Source organism: Schistocerca nitens, chromosome 6, assembly GCF_023898315.1.
Source record: "Schistocerca nitens isolate TAMUIC-IGC-003100 chromosome 6, iqSchNite1.1, whole genome shotgun sequence".
Lineage (NCBI taxonomy): Eukaryota > Metazoa > Arthropoda > Insecta > Orthoptera > Acrididae > Schistocerca > Schistocerca nitens.
Genome location: NC_064619.1, coordinates 623,145,637 through 623,156,965, shown reverse-complemented (window position 1 = coordinate 623,156,965; position 11,329 = coordinate 623,145,637). Strand labels below are relative to the sequence as shown.

The window sequence follows — 11,329 nt, the reverse complement described above, 5'->3', positions numbered from 1 at the left end:
CCACCACCGACTGACTCGTGTGCGAATCTTTGGAAATTTCGCCACGTATATCGGTTTAAGCTAAGGACGTGAAATAGCTTCATGTTTCAACACATCTGGTTCCCGACCGTTGGTAATGACACATCAACCGCGTTACGGTAGTGGCTCACATGTTGTTTTTGTCAAGCGTTGGCGCCGGCAGTGACCTGGTGCCCTACGGTCCATTTGTCTGCTGCTGCGGCCTGTGCTAACCGCAGACGACCCCTGTCGTCCAGATGTAGTTGCCCGCAGCACTTGACCCCTCCAGTGGCGGTTCTGTCTGAATCACGGCGCTGATCGTGGGTCCTTGACACAATATCCCATCAGTGATCGAGTTCCAGGACAACATCAGAGATGGGCTGCAGGTTCATGAAAGTCCTGTGCTGAAAACCCGACTCTAGGCAGTCAGAAATACGCCAAGGTGTTTAGTTCGCCGAAGAGGCAAGGGCGCTACTTCCACATCACACAGCAGTCGACACAAACTTAGTTTCCAGCGCGTATTTGCGTTATATGATTTCAGTAGGAGAGGAAGGAAGGAGAGAATGTCAGGGTTTAGCCTTCCGCATAGTATCAGGTCATTAGAATCACAACAACACGTACACTACTGGCCATTAAAATCGCTACACCAAGAAGAAATGCAGATGATAAACGGGTATTCATTGGACAAATATATTATACTAGAACTGACATGTGATTACATTTTCACGCAATTTGGGTGCATAGATCCTGAGAAATCAGTACCCAGAACAACCACCTCTGGCCGTAATAACGGCCTTGATACACCTGGGCATTGAGTCAAACAGAGCTTGGATGGCTTGTACAGGTACAGCTGCCCATGCAGCTTCAACACGACACCACAGTTCATCAAGAGTAGTGACTGGTGTATTGTGACGAGCCAATTGCTCGGCCACCATTGATCAGACGTTTTCAATTGGTGAGAGATCTGGAGAATGTGCTGGCCAGGGCAGCAGTCGAATACTTTCTGTATCCAGAAAGGCCCGTACAGGACCTGCAACATGCATTATCCTGCTGAAATGTAGGGTTTCGCAGGGATAGAATTAAGGGTAGAACCACGTTGTCGTAACACATCTGAAATGTAACGTCCACTGTTCAAAGTGCCGTCAATGCGAACAAGAGGTGACCGAGACGTGTAACCAATGGCACCACATACCATCACGCCGGGTGATATGTCAGTATGGCGATGATGAATACACGCTTCCAATGTGCGTTCACCGCGATGTCGCCAAACACGGATGCGACCATGATGATGCTGTAAACAAAACCTGGGTTCATCCGAAAAAATGACGTTTTGCCATTCTTGCACCCAGGTTCGTCGTTGAGTACACCATCGCAGGCGCTATTGTCTGTGATGCAGTGTCAAGGGTAACCGCAGCCATGGTCTCCGAGCTGATCACGCTGCTGCAAACGTCATCGAACTGTTGGTGCAGATGGTTGTTGTCTTGCAAACGTCCCCATCTGTTGACTCAGAGATCGAGACGTGGCTGCACGATCCGTTACAGCCATGCGGATAAGATGCCTTTCTTCTCGACTGCTAGTCATACGATGCTGTTGGGGTCCAACACGGCGTTCCGTATTACCCTCCTGAACCCACCGATTCCATATTCTGCTAACATTCATTGGATCTCGACCAACGCGAGCAGCAATGTCGCGATACGATAAACCGCAATTGCGATAGGCTACTATCCGACCTGATGGTACACATTTCTCCTCCTTACACGAGGCATCACAACAACGTTTCACCAGGCAAAAAATGGAAACGTCGCGTGGCTAGGGCCTCCCGTCGGGTAGACCGTTCGCCTGGTGCAGGTCTTTCGATTTGACGCCACTTCGGCGACCTGCACGTCGATGGGGATGAAATGATGATGATTAGGACAACACAACACCCAGTCCCTGAGCGGAGAAAATGTCCGACCCAGCCGGGAATCGAACCCGGGCCCTTAAGATTGACAGTCTGTCACGCTGACCACTGAGCTACCGGGGCGGACGTTTCACCAGGCAACGCCGGTCAACTGCTGTTTGTGTATGAGAAATCGGTTGGAAACTTTCCTCATGTCAGCACTTTGTAGGTGTCGCCGCCGGCGTCAGCCTTATGTGAATACTCTGAAAAGCTAATCATTTGCATGTAACAGCATCTTCTTCCTGTCGATTAAACTTTGCATCTGTTGCACGTTATCTTCGAGGTGTAGCAATTTTAATGGCCAGTAGTGTATTATTCGGAAGGCAAACGGAAGGGAACCGGCTGCGTTCTATACGGAGCAACACTTAGCATTCGTCGTAAATGATTAATGAAAACGATAGAAAATATGAATCTCGATAGCCGGATGAGAAGATGAATCTCGTTACTCACGAATGGACTCTCCCTGTCTGAATCACTACTCCACCTTGTTGAGTAACACGAGATACGTCCACGGAATATCTTTTATTTATTGTTGATACAAGTCATGCTATTTCCTCCGAAGTTCTTTTAAAATTGTGATTCTGGAAGATTTCGAATCGTAACGAGGAGTCTATGAGGTTTTTTGATTGCAGTTGGATGGCGTAGATAACTTGCCAAGGTATATCGGCTAACAAACATTCAGCCATCCTCAGACAAATTTTTGTGTATAATTCTGACCTGAAGATGCCTGAATCTTTGTCAGCCAAAATATCGTGGCAAGGTGTCAACGTCACCCGGCTGCAGTCCAGAAACTCCATTTGATCTGTTTTAACTTCTCTTCCAACTCCAATCACCTATCTCCACCTCAAATTTGCATGACTTGTCTGCAATTCACACTTAAGTACCAGGCAGTGGGTTCTTCGATGCACCTTCAGACTGCTTCTCTACCGTTCAACTCTTTAAAAGCCGAGGCAAAAATGAACACTTAAATCGTTCTGTATGATCTCTAGTTTCTCTTATTTTATTACGACGACCATTTCTCCCTGTGTAGCTTGGCGACAGTGAAATATTTTCACATTAAGAGGAGAAAGATGGTGATTTAAATTTCGTGAAAAGATCTCGTCCCAAGGAAAAACGCCTTTGCTTTAGTGATTGCCAACTAAACTCGCTTATCATATCTGTGACACTCTTTCGCCTATTTCTGGAAAATACAAAACGAGCTGTCTTTCTTTGAACTTTTTCGATGTCCTATGTCAATCTTATCTGGTAAGGATCCCATAGAGCACAGCAGTACACTAGGAGAAGACAGACAAGCATAGTGTAGGCAGTCTCTTTGGTAGACCTGTTGCTTATTCTAGTGTTCTACCAGTAAATCGTAGTCTTTGGTATGCCCTCTCCACAACGATATCTATGTGATCTTTGTAATTTAAATTACTACTAATTATAAATCCTAGATATTTAGTCAAATTGATATCCTATAAATTTGTGTGATTTATCGTGTAATCGAAATTTAACGAATTTCTTTTCATACTCATGTGGATGAGGGATTTTTCTTTATCCAGAGACAATTTCCACTTTTAGCATCACGCAGATATCTGTCTAAGTCGTTTGCAATTGGTTTTGAGCTCCTGATGGCTTTACTAGACGGTAAATGACAGCATCATCTGAAAACTATCTAACAGCGCTGATCAGATTCTCTCCTAAATCGTTTATGTAGATCTGGAACAGCAGAGAAGCCTATACATTTCCTCGGGAAACGCGGAATATCACTTTTGTTTTACTCAATGATTTTCCGTCGATTACTACATACTGCGATTTTTCTGACAGGAAATTACGAATGCAGTCGCACCTACTATATCTTAATATCGCAGATCTCTGAAATTTTCCATAAATAATAAGTAATTCCAGACGGTGCGTTTCTAAGGTCTACCTTATTGTCTGTTTAGCCAAACTTCGCGTAGAAAGATGTGGGCTCAGAAAAGACTGGGCGTACCCCAACGTCTAAAGCTACTGCCTAAGTTTCGCTTGTCCACTGATCGCATTCAGCCAGACCGGAATACCGAACTAGTTTACACTCAATACGTGGCAGCTGACCCGTTTTCAGCCCGAGTACCTCTCTCTTGACCATCAATTTTTATTGTTTCTTCTTGGTTATGGTACATATTTCTCTGTAATTTATGTTGTCGAATAGCTGGATGTAGGACTCATAGTTTCTGAGCATAGAACTTCATCGTTCCTGCCTTGTCTATCCTCGTCTTATTCTAGTTTAACAAAAGAGCCTCCATCGATTTGTCGATGCATGTTTTCCTGCAACCGGTAAGTAGTATAAATCTCTCCTCATTGTCTGATCCAAGAAACTATCAGATCAGCACAAGGTTTCGACACCTCATTTGATGACACCTCATAATCAGAATAATTCCTTCCTTCACATACGATAAGAATTACAGTCGCACTTAATTTTTTTTCCTGGCATGTAAGTTAACAATCTCAACATACGTAAAATTTTTGGTTCCGGTAATTATTACTTAACATATGTTTGCATTTTACGGAACTAAACACACGTACCTGCTTATGATGGGCAAATGTGCTGAGAGATGTTGGTCATTAAGAACTAAAGCTGTTTCCATAACAGACGAACCTGAGCTCCCACGGTTCTCCAGATTTAGTTCAGTATTTCACATCATTTCCAGAACTGGTATCAAAATCTTTGTCAGATCCATGAAGTTCTTGTGCCAAACGTCCTTCTCTCCAGACTTCAAGGATTTTCTTACAGGCTTGTTTATTCTGGAGCACCTTTGGCCCCTTGGATTACTGTATCACACATTAATTATATTATTAATAATAAAAGAGTATGAAATATACGGGATTAATATCTCTAAACATGCGTATTTGAAACATTCAGTGTTAACTGAAATAAAATGATTGTGGTACGGATTTTTTGCTGTCATATTACAATAAAGCACGTTAAAAAGTCATTGTCATCTGAATAGTTGTTTCAATATTTGCCTGTGTTATTACAAAAAATTTTCTATTTATATTTTTACTGCTATCAGTAGGCGAACGGGAAATCTGAGTCATTCTTAGTTTCGTCCCCGGAGAAGGATTATCAATCAGATATTGATACGTTTGTTCCTGACCATCATCGTAGAATGTTTGTACCACCATCTGAAATTTTGTATACTGTCATTAACCCGAAGATTTGTTGGAAGGTGGCGGCCTTGTGCTAAGCATGGTCCATCTGACCCAAGTCTCCCCTTGCTCTCCTTGTACTTCGAAATAATGCACATCATGGGCAGATGCAAATCAGTAAGTTGACGTATTTTGCGTATTTTCATTCAGCAATGTCATATGGAATTATGTTACTACTTAAAACACGTTTGCATATTGCAGAACTGAATACAAGTAGCCACTGATGCTGGCAGAAAGAAGATATTTAACAAAGAAAGTCTTCATTGTTCAAAAATGTGCCGGAAGAATAATGTGGTGTTCATCCACGACCATCTTGAAGACGTTTCTTTAAAGAGTTTGCCATTTTTAGTATTGCTACACGCCACAGTTCTTCCCTTACGAAGTTTTTTGCAAATAATCCACTGCAGTTCAAAAGGGACAATGATGTACATAGTTACAATACCAGAAGCAAAAATGACGTTCATTTCTCCACATTAAGGCAGTCTTTAGCAGAAAAAGGGAGCGCAATACGCTGCAGTCAGACATTTTGGCTACTTACCCAGTGATATAAAATGTTTGACGCTCAGCAAGGTTAAATTTGTAAACAAACTGGGAAAGTTTCTGCTTGACAATTCCTCTACGCCAATAACTTCTGTTTGTGTAATATGCAAAACGTAATGGATAAAATTACTAATGCACATATCTATAAAATAAAAATAAACATTCAAATCGTCAGCATGTAGCCCACATCTAAAAATAAGAGGTGAAAGACGTGGTATGTGATAGGATAAAGAATTCCAGAAGCAACTGAGGATTACACCCCCAGCCAGACCCCAGCATTTGTGGCCTGCCACTTCCCAATCAGCCTCTGAGTCTCGCTTCAGAGATGTACATTTAATAAACCTCGTTCAAATACATCATCGTTCAGCTTTTTTAAACATACTACGGGTAGACGTAAAGTTTTACTAGCACGACAAAAATGATGTTATGTTATGGTGAGCGGCCATCTTCGGCTGTTTGCTGATGACGCTGTGGTGTAAGGGAAGGTGTCTTAGTTAAGTGACTGTACCAGGATACAGGACGACTCACACAGAATTCTCTCTGGTATGATGAATTGCTGTTAATATGGAAAAATGTAAGCTAATGCAAATCCTGTGACGTTCGAATACGGTATTAATGGTGTACTTCTTGGCTCAGTCACGTCGGTTGAATATCTAGGAGTAATGAAATGAAACGAGGATATAAGGTCTGTTGGAGGGATTGAAAGTTTCCGACTTCGCTTCATTCGGATTCGGTGCATAAATCACTAGTGCGAACTATTCTTGACTACTGCTCGAGTGTTTGGTACCCTCACCAGGTCGGATGAAAAGAAGACATCGAAGCAGTTTAGAGGTTGTTTTTGTTGTGATCTATAGTCCTGAGACTGGTTTGATGCAGTTCTCCATGCTACTCTATCCTGTGCAAGCTTCTTCATCTCCCAGTACCTACTGCAACCTACATCCTTCTGAATCTGTTTAGTGTATTCACCTCTTGGTCTCCCTCTACGATTTTTACCCTCCACGCTGCCCTCCAATACTAAATTGGTGATCCCTCGAAGTCTCAGAACATGTCCTACCAACCGATCCCTTCTTCTAGTCAAGTTGTGCCACAAACTCCTCTTCTCCCCAGTTCTATTCAATACCTCCTCATTAGTCATGTGATCAACCCATCTAATCTTCAGCATTCTTCTGTAGCACTACATTTCGAAAGCTTCTATTCTCTTCTTGTCCAAACTATTTATCGTCCATGTTTCACTTCCATACATGGCTACACTCCATACAAATACTTTCAGAAACGACTTCCTGACACTTAAATCAATACTCGATGTTAACAAATTTCTCTTCTTCAGAAACGCTTTCCTTGCCATTGCCAGTCTGCATTTTATATCCTCTCTACTTCGACCATCATCAGTTATTTGGCTCCCCAAATAGCAAAACTCCTTTACTACTTTGTCATTTCCTAATCTAATTCCCTCAGCATCACCCGACTTAATTCGACTACATTCCATTGTCTTCGTTTTGCTTTTGTTGATGTTCATCTTATACCCTCCTTTCAAGACACTGTCCATTCCGTTCAACTGCTCTTCCAAGTCCTTTACTGTCTCTGACAGAATTACAATGTCATCGGCGAACCTCGAAGTTTTTATTTCTTCTCCATGGATTTTAATACCTACTCCGAACTTTTCTTTGTTTCCTTTATTGCTTGCTCGATATACAGATTGAATAACATCGGGGATAGGCTACAACCCTGTCTCACTCCCTTCCCAACCACTGCTTCCCTTTCATGTCCCTCGACTCTTATAACTGCCATCTGCTTTCTGTACAAATTGTAAATAGTCTTTCGCTCTCTGTATTTTATCCCTGCCACCTTCAGAATTTGAAAGAGAGTATTCCAATCAACATTGTCAAAAGCTTTCTCTAAGTCTACAAATGCTAGAAACTTTGGTTTGCCTTTCCTTAATCTTTCTTCTAAGATAATTCGTAGGGTCAGTATTGCCTCACGTGTTCCAACATTTCTACGGAATCCAAACTGATCTTCCCCGAGGTCCGCTTCTACCAGTTTTTCCATTCGTCTGTAAAGAAATCGCGTTAGTATTTTGCAGCTGTGACTTATTAAACTGATGGTTCGGTAATTTTCACATCTGTCAACACCTGCTTTCTTTGGGATTGGGATTATTATATTCTTCTTGAAGTCTGAGGGTATTTCACCTGTCTCATACATCTTGCTCACCAGATGGCAGAGTTTTGTCAGGACTGGCTCTCCCAAGGTTGTCAGTAGTTCTAATGGAATGTTGTCTACTCCGGGGGCCTTGTTTCGACTCAGGTCTTTCAGTGCTCTGTCTGTTGTGGCGTAACAAGACAGCTACGCCACACTGAAGTAGCCGAAAGGCACGCGTTACTGACGCAGGCTAGAGATAGGTCTGAAACAGGAGACGTAATGAATGCTATAAAGAAAAGTACGTAGCTGCTATAATACATAACTTTAATCCATCATTTGTATACAGCATTCTTGATGATACAAGTGAGACTCTATCTTGAAATGGTTAATGGCGCCTTACTAGGTCGTAGCCATGGACTTAGCTGAAGGCTATTCTAACTGTCTCTCGGCAAAGGAGAGAAAGGCTTCGTCAGTCTAGTCACTAGTAAAGTCGTCGTACAACTGGGCCGAGTGCTAGTCAGTCTCTCGAGACCTGCCGTGTGGTGGCGCTCGGTCTGATCACTGACAGTGGCGACACGCGGGTCCGACATGTACCAATGGACCGCGGCCGATTTAAAGCTACCACCTAGCAAGTGTGGTGTCTGGCGGTGACACCACACTGTCAAACTCTTCACGCAATATCATATCTCCCATTTTATCTTCATCTACATCCTCTTCCATTTCCATAATATTGCCCTCAAGTACATCGCCCTTGTATAGGCCTTTCTGCTTTCCCTTCTTTGCTTAGAACTGGGTTTCCATCAAAGCTCTTGATATTCATGCAAGTGGTTCTCCTTTCTTCAAAGGTCTCTTTAATTTTCCTGTAGGCAGTATCTATCTTACCCCTAGTGAGATAAACCTCTACATCCTTACATTTGTCCTCTAGCCATCCCTGCTTAACCATTTTGCACTTCCTGTCAATATCATTTTTGAGACGTTTGTATTCCTTTTTGCCTGCTTCATTTACTGCATTTTTATATTTTCTCCTTTCATCAATTAAATTAAATATTTCTTCTGTTACCCAAGGGTTTCTACTAGCCCTCGTCTTTTTACCTATTTGATCCTCTGATGCCTTCACTATTTCATTCCTCAAAGCTACCCATTCATCTTCTACTGTATTTCTTTCCCCCATTCCTGTCAATTGTTCCCTTATGCTCTCCCTGAAACTCTGTACAATCTCTGGTTCTTTCAGTTTATCTAGGTCCCATCTCCTTAAATTCCCACCTTTTTGCAATTTCTTCAGTTTTAATCTACAGTTCATAACCAATAGATTGTGGTCAGAGTCCACATCTGCCCCTGGAAATGTCTTACAATTTACTTTTAGTATCTCCAGGGTTCTTCCATGTATACAATCTTCTTTTATGATTCTTAAACCAAGTTCGATGAACAGGCTTTGAAGAAATGCTTCCTGAATTCAAATGGCAGTCGCTAGAGAGAAAATGAAACATTATTGTGAAAGTTTAGAAAACTGACATTTGAGACAGGTTGCTGAATGACCCTATTGCCACGAACACATGTCTCACGTAAGGACGGCGAAGAGATTATAAGAGAAATCGGGGCTCGTACGCATAGACTCGTTTTCGCTCACCCCATTTGCAAGTGCAGCAAGAAAGGGAACGGCTAGTTGTGATACAAGATATCTTCCGTCATGTACCGTGTGGTGGTTTGTGGGGTGTGTATGTATGTAGATTTAGATGTAGATTAATTGTCTAAGAAATTCTGACTACAGGTTGGATCTTCAGTGATTTTCTGCTGTGTATCAGAATATATACACTACTGGCCATTGCCGTCCGGGGTGGCCGAGCGGTTCTCGGCGCGTCATTCTGGAACCGCACGACCGCTCCGGTCGCAGGTTCGAATCCTGCCTAGGGCCTGGATGTGTGTGATGTCCTTAGGCTAGTTAGGTTTAGATAGTTCTAAGTTCTAGTCCGCCCCCGGTAGCTGAGTGGTGAGCGCGACAGACTGTCAATCCAAAGGGCCCGGGCTCGATTCCCGGCTGGGTCGGAGATTTTCTCATCTCAGGGACTGGGTGTTGTGTTGTCCTAATCATCATTTCATCCCCATCGACGCGCAAGTCGCCGAAGTGGCGTCAAATCGAAAGACTTGCACCAGGCGAACGGTCTACCCGACGGGAGGCCCTCGTCACACGACATTTCATTATTTCTAAGTTCTAGGGGACTGATGACCTCAGATGTTAAGTCCCAGAGTGCTCAGAGCCATTTGAACCATTTTTGAACTGGCCATTAAAATTGCTACACCACCAAGATGACGTGCTACAGACGCGAAATTTAACCGACAGGAAGAAGATGCTGTGAAATGCAAATGATTAGCTTTTCAGAGCACTTCGTTTAAAAAACTTAAATAAATCCACATTCGCCCAACATGTAGCAGAAGAAGAACATCAAGTAACAGACATATCCCATAACCTGCAAGTTCTCCACCTAGCCAACAAATCAAAAAGAATTAACCTACTAGAAGAAATCGAAATTTATTCACATAAACATGCATCCCCTTCTGACATACTTAACGACCAAACAGAGCTGCCAAACCGAATATTTCTGAAAAACTTCCACACTCTACTTATCAAACCACTTACTAAGCACAATCAAGAAATAACATAATCAAATATAAACCCAACAAATGTATGTAATAATATACAACACAAAAATCTTAATTCTATCTTTGCTATATTGTAAATGTATGAATTACTGCTTTGTATAAATGTGTTATGTTAGTTTATTATCTTCAATACTGCCAAAAAAAATTGTATACATCGTACTTAGAATACTTCTATCACCCAAGTCAATGTTTAGAAAACAGTAGCTTATCTTAGAACCTCAAAACTTTCGTAAAATATAACTCTGTCCATAGATAAACCGTTTGTATGTGAACAAAAACTGTCAGTCTACAACATGGCGGATAACGCAGTGCGCCTGTGTAAATTACGTGATAAAAAGTGTTTGTGTTGTTGCAAAAAAGAAGAAAAGCCAAGAAAAAACAAGGAGAGGAGAATGTAAGTAAAATGAACAACTGATAGTGCGTAACATTAAACTCGCGAAATTGAAGTAAATGATTGGAATCGTTGCTTTTGCACAGGCCTACTGCAGCATCCAAACTGCTGTCGAGATTGTACTACTGTAATAACTGAAGATCCATGTAATTTGCGAGCTGAAGGTGGGTGCAAACCCGAAATGCATATTGTCATAAATAAAACGCATTAAAAAGTGGCTGGTTGCTGTATTTTTACATTGAAATATTCACACAAGGTTGGCGCCGGTGGCGACACCTACAACGTACTGACATGAGGAAAGTTTCCAACCGATTTCTCATACACAAACAGCAGTTGACCGGCGTTGCCTGGTGAAACGTTGTTGTGGTGCCTCGTGTAAGGAGGAGAAATGCGTACCAACACGTTTCCGACTTTGATAAAGGTCGGATTGTAGCCTATCTCGATTGCGGTTTATCGTATCTCGACATTGCTGGTTGCTTTGGTCGAGATCCAATGACTGT

At 42.3% G+C, this 11,329-nt stretch overlaps 1 non-coding gene across 1 annotated transcript; it reads right to left on the bottom strand.

Moving 5' to 3' along the window:
* Positions 1-1,947: 1,947 nt before the first annotated feature.
* Trnad-guc (transfer RNA aspartic acid (anticodon GUC)) lies at positions 1,948-2,020 on the bottom strand. The gene has a single exon. It is a non-coding gene; the product is annotated as a tRNA-Asp (tRNA).
* Positions 2,021-11,329: the final 9,309 nt, after the last annotated feature.